This window comes from Thamnophis sirtalis, unplaced genomic scaffold (assembly GCF_051295495.1).
Source record: "Thamnophis sirtalis isolate CommonGarterSnake01/CBP01778 unplaced genomic scaffold, rThaSir2_p1.2 scaffold_8, whole genome shotgun sequence".
NCBI classification, from domain to species: domain Eukaryota; kingdom Metazoa; phylum Chordata; class Lepidosauria; order Squamata; family Natricidae; genus Thamnophis; species Thamnophis sirtalis.
In genome coordinates this window covers 55,941,082-55,950,357 of record NW_028261388.1, presented here as the reverse complement: position 1 = coordinate 55,950,357, position 9,276 = coordinate 55,941,082, and positions in this window count along the sequence as shown.

Here is a 9,276-nt window from a genome sequence, read left to right as displayed (position 1 = left end):
TCGCACACATTTAAAGTAACATTAATATAGTAGCCAAACGGCTAGAAAATATTAGGAAAGGAGTCGTTAAAATAAGCCTTGCGTAACTAGCAAATTAAGAGACGATAAGAAATGCCCCGGAATCTGATTTGCAAAGGCAGTGTCGTTTTTAGGCGCTGGTAGTGACTCTTAAGCACGCAGGCATTTATACCTTGAAGTTTCGCGCCAATATTTACTTCTGTTAACCAAGCTGACAATGTAGCTTACAATGGAGATGAAAAGTATGAAGTGTTCCAATACCGTATTTATTTGAAATTGACCAGCATTTAACTTAAGTGTCTTGTCAGAAGATTAGGAAGAAATCTCCTGTATTATCTTATTGTCCCAAATATTAGTTTTATATTTTGAAATTCAATTTTGGAGAAAAATATTTTCAGTTTAATAGTAGTATGCAATTTGTAACAGCAGTACTTTTGTAGAATAAAATAAATGAAACAAGATATTAGATAAAAGGTAAAAGGCAAAATAAGAAACTTCTAAACTAAAAAGTCCCTCATGTATTATAATAACCACTATATTTTCTAAGTAGTATATAAAAAATAGTGTAATGCAATTTCACATGGGCCCATGAAAAAGAAGTGTTCTCATTGCTTTTTATGGTGATTTGATTACATATTTCTCAATCTGTACAACACAATAAACTAAACTAATCATGGATTGAGTTGGGATACCATAAACATTTGAAATAGAGAACATAAATTTTATATATTGCCCAATCCAGAGCTTCAGCTTTTAAAGAATATTAAATAGCTTCTTACGATCTAAAATGTCAATTCTGGGAAAAAAATGCTTTCGGCTATATTTGACTTTCAGAAAATGTATGTTAAAAGTTGCCTCTCATTTTTTAATACTGATGATGTAATAAATTTCCAAAGACTGTTATGTACAGTTTAATTTTGATTAGTTGTTATAATAACCCGGGTTCCGCAAAGTTATTTAAGGATTTAAAATGTTACTGTTTTTTTTTCTCTGTAAATATGTTTTTATTTTCCATTTTCATTTTCGTACAGTCACATATATACTGTGCAGAACTGGGGCCATATAACATTAAACAATAAACACAGCCATTCCTCTTGTCAGTAATACCCCCAAAAATAGAAACCCAACGTACCTCTTCGACCCTCCATACACCCTTTCTTTCGCCCCCCTCCAATTTTCCATCTTCCCTCCATCATTCCCCTCTACCCTACTTCCCCTCCCCCTCTACCACTCCTCTCTCCCGATACACTCCCTCCCTTCCTTCTCCCCTTCCCTCCAGTCCTCTCTCCCACCCTCTCTACCCCTCTTTCTTCTATTCCTCTACTCCTCCCTTCGGTGTATTTCTACAATCCCCCCTTTTTTAATTGTGAGCCGCCCTGAGTCCCCCCAGGGAAAAGGGCGGCATACAAATAAAGGAAACTAGAAACTATTCAGCTTGTCCTATTTTTACAGTGGAATTAAAGAGCAACAGTATACAAGTGCAGTCACGTTACCTTAAAATCTAACACATATTATGTATCCCCCCTCCCCCCTCCCCCCTAACACCCCACCTCCCTCCCCCCCGCAACTTCCCAGAGCCCGTAAACGGTATAGATTTTTAACAAACACAGTCTACAATATATATTATTGTTACTGTTTTGTTGTGGCCCTGCAGGAGCCATTGGAGCTGCCACCAGACTCCGACAGCGAGGGGCCCTATGGGTCGGCTCTGAAGGATGTGGAGGACCCTGGACAGGGTTCCAACTCCGAGCAGGGCACAGAGAGTCTGGTTGGCCACTAGGTGGCGCCTGAGCCTTGGACCAGTGGGGAGGAGACAAGGGAGAGTGATCCAGAAGCCAGCAGTGAGTTGTTCCTGGATGTACAGCATCGAAGAGCTACTCGGTGTCAGGAACAATTACGCAATTACAGGAGGTAATTGCACTCAGCGGATGGTCATTAGGCTCCTCTCCAGACTATAAAAAAGACTGCTTGTGACATGCCCTTCTTGCAGAAGTCAACGCATTGACTAAAGAGAATGTAAATAACTTGGCAGGCTGGATTGCTGCCAAGGTTTGTCGGACTTGCTGCCAAGGTCCTTATCTGTTTGTTTGCTCGGCTTTCAGCCACCGAGATTCTGGTCTTGTTATTAAAGGACATTCTAACTAAGCTTGTCTCGGCTTTCGTTACTGGACGGAGGAGGGGGTCAGAACACTGTTTTATTAAATTATATCCTCCAAATTTGGAACCTTTCAATCTATAAATAATTTTTGATTTATTAAACTTGGACCATTGGAGAAAAGAGGATTAATATTTACATCCCAGACTCCTGATGTCTTAACAAAATCTTAACAAAATGTGCGCTCACATTTGCGAACGGTAGGGAAGGTAAGTGAATCTCACCCCTGACATCCCTCCAAAGTTAATAGTCTTTTATGTGACAAGTTTACTCACTCTTTCACTCACACAAGTGCAGAGGCCTGGTACTATAGCTCCCAGTCTGGCAAGCCAAGGTCTCCTTTCAGTTTAATATTTTGTAGAAGTTTCAGTCTTATTCTTGCTTTTTTCCCTTGCCAAATATAGTTTAGAATCATTTTGTTTAGTTCTTCAAAAAAAAAATTTCTAATTTTATCAGAATTGTTTGAAATAGGAATAACAGTCTCGGCAAAATATTCATTTTTATTGTAGCTATTCTTCCTATCAATGATAGTTGTAGGTTTTCCATTTCTCCAAATCTAATTTAATTTGTTGTAATCTTCTATATATATAAAAGCCAACTACCACTCATTCATCATGAAATCTCCAGTAAAGCCAACAAACTTGAAGTTTGGCATGTATATTCCTCTTGGCTTCTAGGTGCTTGCTAACAAAGGATTTTTCAAAATGGCCATCAGATCATCAGTATTATATTAACACGTGTTGATGCTAAGGAGTTAGACATTCTACTACACCTTCCTCTTGGTATACTGGGTGTGGGTGTGGCCAGAGCGTGACTAATCCGGCCTGCGGGCTTTATGTTTATCACACCCTCACATAGTTTCGTAGGGAAGCACAGGTATCCAATTAGTAGTTTCATAGAATTATCTTCTTTTATAGTTGCGCATCTTGCTGTTAACTGAACTCCTAAGTATTTAATTTTCTTAACTACTTGAATATCTATTTTTTCCACTAACTCTTTTTTTGTTTCTCTGTGACATTTTAAACTAGTATTTTAATTTTCTCTTTATTCATTTTCAGTCTTGCAACTTCACCGTATTCTGCTATTATTTTTATTAACTTGGGTCCAGATTCTTGTGGTTCTTCTAAGATAAATGCCAGGTCATCTGCAAATGCCTGTAGCTTATATTCTTCTGTTTTTACTTCCATTCCTTTTATTTTTGAGTCTTGTCTAATGTTTCTATTAAGTACTTCCAATGTTAATATAAATAAGAGAGGGGACAAGGGACATCCTTGTCTTGTGCCTTTTCTTATGTTTAAGTTCTTAGTCACAACCATTACATTTGCAGTTTGCTTGGAATATATTGCCTCAATCATGTTAACAAATTTCTCCCCAAAGTCCATATATTTTCATTGTAATAATATAATTTGCCAATTTACATTATCAAATGCTTTCTGTGCATCTAAGAATATCAATGCCATTTGTTTTTCAGGATGCATTTCATAATATTCCAACGTGTTTAAAATGATTCTCATATTATTCCTAATGTGACTTTTAGGTAAAAATCCATTCTGATCTGAGTGTATAAATTCATTCAGGAATCTTTTTAAACTTTCTGCAATTATTGAGGCATATATTTTGTAGTCTGCATTTAATAGGGACATTGGCCTATAGTTTTTTATCTGCATTAAATTTAATTCTTCTTTCGGTATCATGGTTATATTTGCTTCCATCCATGTGTTTGGAATTTTGGCCGCTAACAGTTCTTCATTATAAACTTCCAACATTGGCAAACCCAAAGTATCTTGTGAACATTGATAAAGTTATGCCAGTAGTCCTTCTGGTCCTGGTGTTTTATTATTATTTTGTCTCTTGATTGCCTCGGTTAGTTTCATCATTATCTTTTTACTTAACATAACCTTCACTGTTTCTCATAATTTGGGTAATTCAACTTTCTCCAAATATTGTTTTATTTTTTCTTCTGACACCTCTCAATTATATAGTTTTTCATAGTAATTCTGGATTATTTTCTTTTTAGTTTAATTTTCATAGTGAAGGATTCCCTTGTCATATAGCAAGCTGTGTATCAATTTATTCTCTTTCTCCTTTTTCAATTTATATGCTAACCATTTTCCTGGTTTGTTGGCATTTTCAAAGTAATTTGAAGTAAATAAGTAAATCAGATCTGATATTGAAGCAGAAATCATGACTTAGGGTCAAAACAAGAAGAAATTATACACAATTGACTCAGGCAGACACCTAATTCACATGTATAAGGAGGGATATGTAAGACAAAATCTGATTTGAAAAATTGCTATCAGTTCCACTATGTAGTGTTGGAAGAACCCCTTCTGGGTCGGCTCCAAGTGGGGAAAAAGAAACTGGAGACAAGGAAGCTGTTTGGAAGATGGTTTAATATTGGACAGGACCACATGGCTTGAGTCCTGAACAGAAAAAGTGATCACATGCTTCAATGTTGGGGTGAAGAAGAAGAACAGAGAGGATGAGATGCTGAAAGTTCCTGGCTTTATACTCTCTATTTGACCAGGGTGACCAGACGTCCCGCTTTTGGTGGGACAGTCACAATTTTTAATAATTTGTCCCATGTCCCGCGGCGTGTTCAAAAAGTCCCAATTTTCCAAAAGAAAGAAAAACAATTTTAAAAAGGATGCCATTAAAAAAAAGTTTTTATTTCTCTGAAGTGTCGTTCCCGATGTGGCCTTTAGAGGGCAGTGGTTTCCCTCTCTCTGCTCGGCTCACTCGCAGCGCCCGACGAGGGGTGAGGCTCCCTCCCCTCCTGCGCGTGTGTGCACTGACGCGTGATGTTTTTCTGCAGGGAGAGCGATGGCTTTCCGGCGGCAGCAGCACGGCGAAGAGGAGGCTCGGTCCCAGGCCAAGCGGCTCAACCATCGGAAGTTTTTTTTTTTGCCTGCTTCTCTCGGGCGCCGCTCTCCCTGCAGCCATTTCTCCCTCTTTCTCCTTTTTGTCCTTTCTCCTCCTTCCCCCCAAAAAGAGAATGAGAGGGAGAAAGAGGAGGTGGGGGGGATAGTGGGATCCTTGCTGCTTTCTGAGCTTGGTGCAGCAAGGATCCCACTATCCCCCCCACCTCCTCTTTCTCCCTCTTTCTCCTTTTTGTCCTTTCTCCTCCTTCCCCCCAAAAGAGAACAAGAGGGAGAAAGAGGAGGTGGAGGGGATAATGGGATCCTTGCTGCTTTATTTTATGGATTAATTGGTGGAAATGTGCTCTCATTCGTGATCCATTCCTATGACTTCATGTATGTCCTGGAATAAATGTACAATAGTTATTGTTTCTTTTTCCATCATATTTTTCTTACAAAAAGATGAAAAGGACTGTTGATGGAGCTACCTGGCATTGGGAAGGCAGGATTGCTCAGGTAGTCCGCGAGTTATGCCTGGTAACTGACTGACTGTTCAAAGTTATGACAGACCCCTCCCTCCCTCCCTCCCAAAAGGTACTTACGACCTGGTTCGAAGTTCTGACGCCTCATGTATCCCCTGCAGTCACTCCATAACTGACCCACATTTATAGCCATTTGCAGCATCTTGTAGACATATGACTGTGACTTACATTTTAAAAAATTCTATGCACAATACTTTGAAATGTATTGTGCATAGAATTTTTAAAAATAGTTTTACTTCAATTTATTCTGTGTGGAATAGTTTGAAATGTTTTACTTCAATTTATTATGTGTGGATTCTTTTTTTAAATTGTCTTAGACTATTTAAAAAAGATTCTATCCAAAATAAATTGAAATAAACCTTTTTAAAAATTCTATGGACAATACATTTCAAACTATTGTGTATAGAATTTTTAAAAATGGTTTATTTCAATTTATTTTGGATAGAATCTCTTTTTAAATAGTCAGGAGTCATTGACACTGAATTTGCACTTTTAATAATCAGGAAGCACATACTGAGTTTCTTTGAAAGAAAATCCAATAATTTAAAAATCCAATAATTTGTTTCTTAGTATAATTTGATTGCTTATTAGTAACCTATGACTATCACTAAGTGTTGTAGCTTATGATTCTTGATGAATGTATTCTATTTTATTTTTCTTTATGTACACTGAGAGCATATTCACCAAAGACAAATTCCTTGTTTGTCCAATCATACTTGGCTAATAAACTATTCTACTCTACTCTACTCTACTCTACTCTACTCTACTCTACTCTACTCTACTCTACTCTACTCTACTCTACTCTACTCTACTCTACTCTACTCTACTCTACTTTACTCTACTCTATTCATTTCAATTTCAATTCTAATAAGGAGTTTAGCTTCTCTCTCTTGAAAATGTAAGCTAGCATAAGGCATTATAATGCAAGCTAGCCTTAGCTTTCAAACAGTTCATTTAGTGACCAAAGTTACAATGTGACTAATGACCATTTTTCACACTTAACAACTGTTGCAGCATCCTCATGGTCACGTGATCAAAATTTTGATGTTTGGTAACAGATTTTATTTATGATGGTTTCAGTGTCCTGGGGTCATGTAATCACCTTTTGTGACCTTTTGACAAAGTCAAATGGGGAAACCAGATTCACTTATGTTACTAACATATCAGCTGCAGTTATTCACTTAAGAACTGTAGCAAGAAAGGTGGTATAATGGGTTTAGTGACCAAAGTTACAATGGCATTGAAAAAAGTGACTGATGACCATTTTTCACACTTAGCGACCATTGTGACCATTTTTCACACTTAGCGATCGTTGCAGCATTCTCATGGTCACGTGATCAAAATGTTGATGTTTGGCAACAGATTCGTATTTATGATGGTTTCAGTGTCCTGGGGTCATGTAATCGCCTTTTGTGACCTTTTGAAAAAAATATAAAAATTTTAATCAAGCACACCCCCCCCCCGGTCAATGGTGTCCCTCTTTACCAATCTGAAAATCTGGTCACCTTATATTTGACCCCCCCTCTCTGTTTCCTGTTCCTGTGTAAGAAAATGTATTCTGATTGGTTGTCAGACTCCCATGGGGCCATGCAGGGGCAATTCTCTAAACTGTGAGTGTCATGTTTTGTTGGGTTCTCAGATGCCATGTGGTGAGTTGGGTAAAGGGCTAATACTATCATGCCTTAATCCCATCATCCTGGAATGAAGAGCTTTTCCAAAAGTTCCTTCCTCCGCCCCCCTCCTCCCCAATAAAAGCTGTCCTCAGTGCAAGGGTAGGAAAGGTGAAAGTCCGAATAGGGGGGGATTCTGCTGGAACTTCCTGGAAGCAGCTGGTCAGAAAATCTGCCAACGATGGGGATGAGTGGGGGTGGTGGGAGCTCTTAAATATGCCCCTGATCTTTAATCATCAACCAGGGACCCTCAAATAAGGGTGGTCCTCAAAGCCAGCAGCCGAAGCCTGCGAACATTCTTGGGCTCTCCCTGCAGAAAGCGAGCGTTGCAATAGCGTGGAGCTGCTGTACAATGGAACAGCCAGTCTCGCGGGGGTGGAGGAATGATACTAAGCCCTTCTGAAACCCAATTTAAGCGGTAATTACTAAAGTTAGCCTCTGCATCTGGGGTTGGCCGATCGGAGCAGCAAGGGAACATTGGCTAGTGGTTGGATAAAGGGACGGCTCCCTCTTCCCATGCAAACACCCCCCTCCTGTTAATTTAATTATTGATTTACTTGTCAAATGCATTTGCCCACCCTTCTTGCAGTATAAAGCCTTGACTCAGAGCAGCTGACAAGTAATGTAAGGGAAAGAATCAGAGGCTAAACGACATGCTGGGGCATTTTTCTCAGGTAGAAACCAAGTGTAAAATTCTCAGTTCCTAGGAAAAAGAGGGGACTGAAAAAAAAGGAAAGGGGGAAAAATACTGAGCTCTCAGTCGTTGCACACTTGCTACTTTGCGCTGTATTGTTGGGAACATTTGAGAAAAAAACCAGATCTACCGACATCAGCTAAACAAATAGGTAACACAAGAATGGGGAAAGGAGGGATTGCTCAGCACCACTATAGGCATCTCTCTCTCTTTCTCTCTCTCTCTCTCCCCCCTGCCCCCCTTCTCTCCACAACTGAAGCAAGGGACACCTTGGGCTACAGAACTCAAGGAATGCACGAGGTCTCTAATTTGTGGTAGATGTGGATATTCATGGCCATCCAACTCCAAATCAGATGCCGGTGGGCTCCCTGATGATTAACTGGCAAGAAAAGGACGGGGTGGGGTGGTATGCAAAGGCGTCTCAGGACAGGCCTCGAGCAACGCAGGGAATAATTAGATCATAATCCTGACAACATAAATGTCTGGTATGGAGCTAAACATAAAAACAATTGGAGGGAAGTTGGCTGAAACGTTTCGATTACTTATTTTCTTTTTAAAAGAGTTGCTGCAGGTGGTAGAAAGAGCCATGTACTATTTACTGGACCGATCTTTCAAGTCAGCCGGTAAAGTCTGTTAGCGAAACCGCTGGCGCATCTTCTCATAGAGAATGAATAACCCCAATTTAAAAACAATCGCTTCAGTCACTTTGTTGCCCTCCGCATTTATTCTCCGAAGGGTAACCTTCCTACCCACCCTGGTTTAACAAGTTACTAAGCAGGGCTGCGCACCCAACAGCAAACAAGTCGAAGAACTAAGGGAGCCCACTGTGTTCAAGTACGTCACATAGTTTAAAAAGCGTTTGCACAATGCAAATAAATGGCGCAGAATATATAGACCAAATTTTTAATCAAGAACACCCCCCCCCGTCAATGTTGTCCCGCTTTACCAATGTTAAAATCTGGCCACCTTAACCTATGCTGTATTGTATAATAGTAAAAATATGACAATTCTCCACACCTTAACATATTTTTCTCATACACATCCAAACAATTTATCAACACTTTATCTGGACTACAGAAATCTATAAAGAACACTTTATCTGGACTACAGAAATTAGCTAAGAAGCTAATGGTTAACTAATGATAGTCTAAATTTCTGTAGTCCAGATACAGTGTTGATAAATAATCTTTGGCCAAAAAAAATGCACAGAGCAGTTGATTTATACAAGCACTATATTCTTTTTGGTGACAGGTGAAAACTTTTCCTGTAATTTATGATGTTGGATCAGATGGGAATTTCAACCAGGAAAACTGCCAAATATTTTACAGTGCCACACATG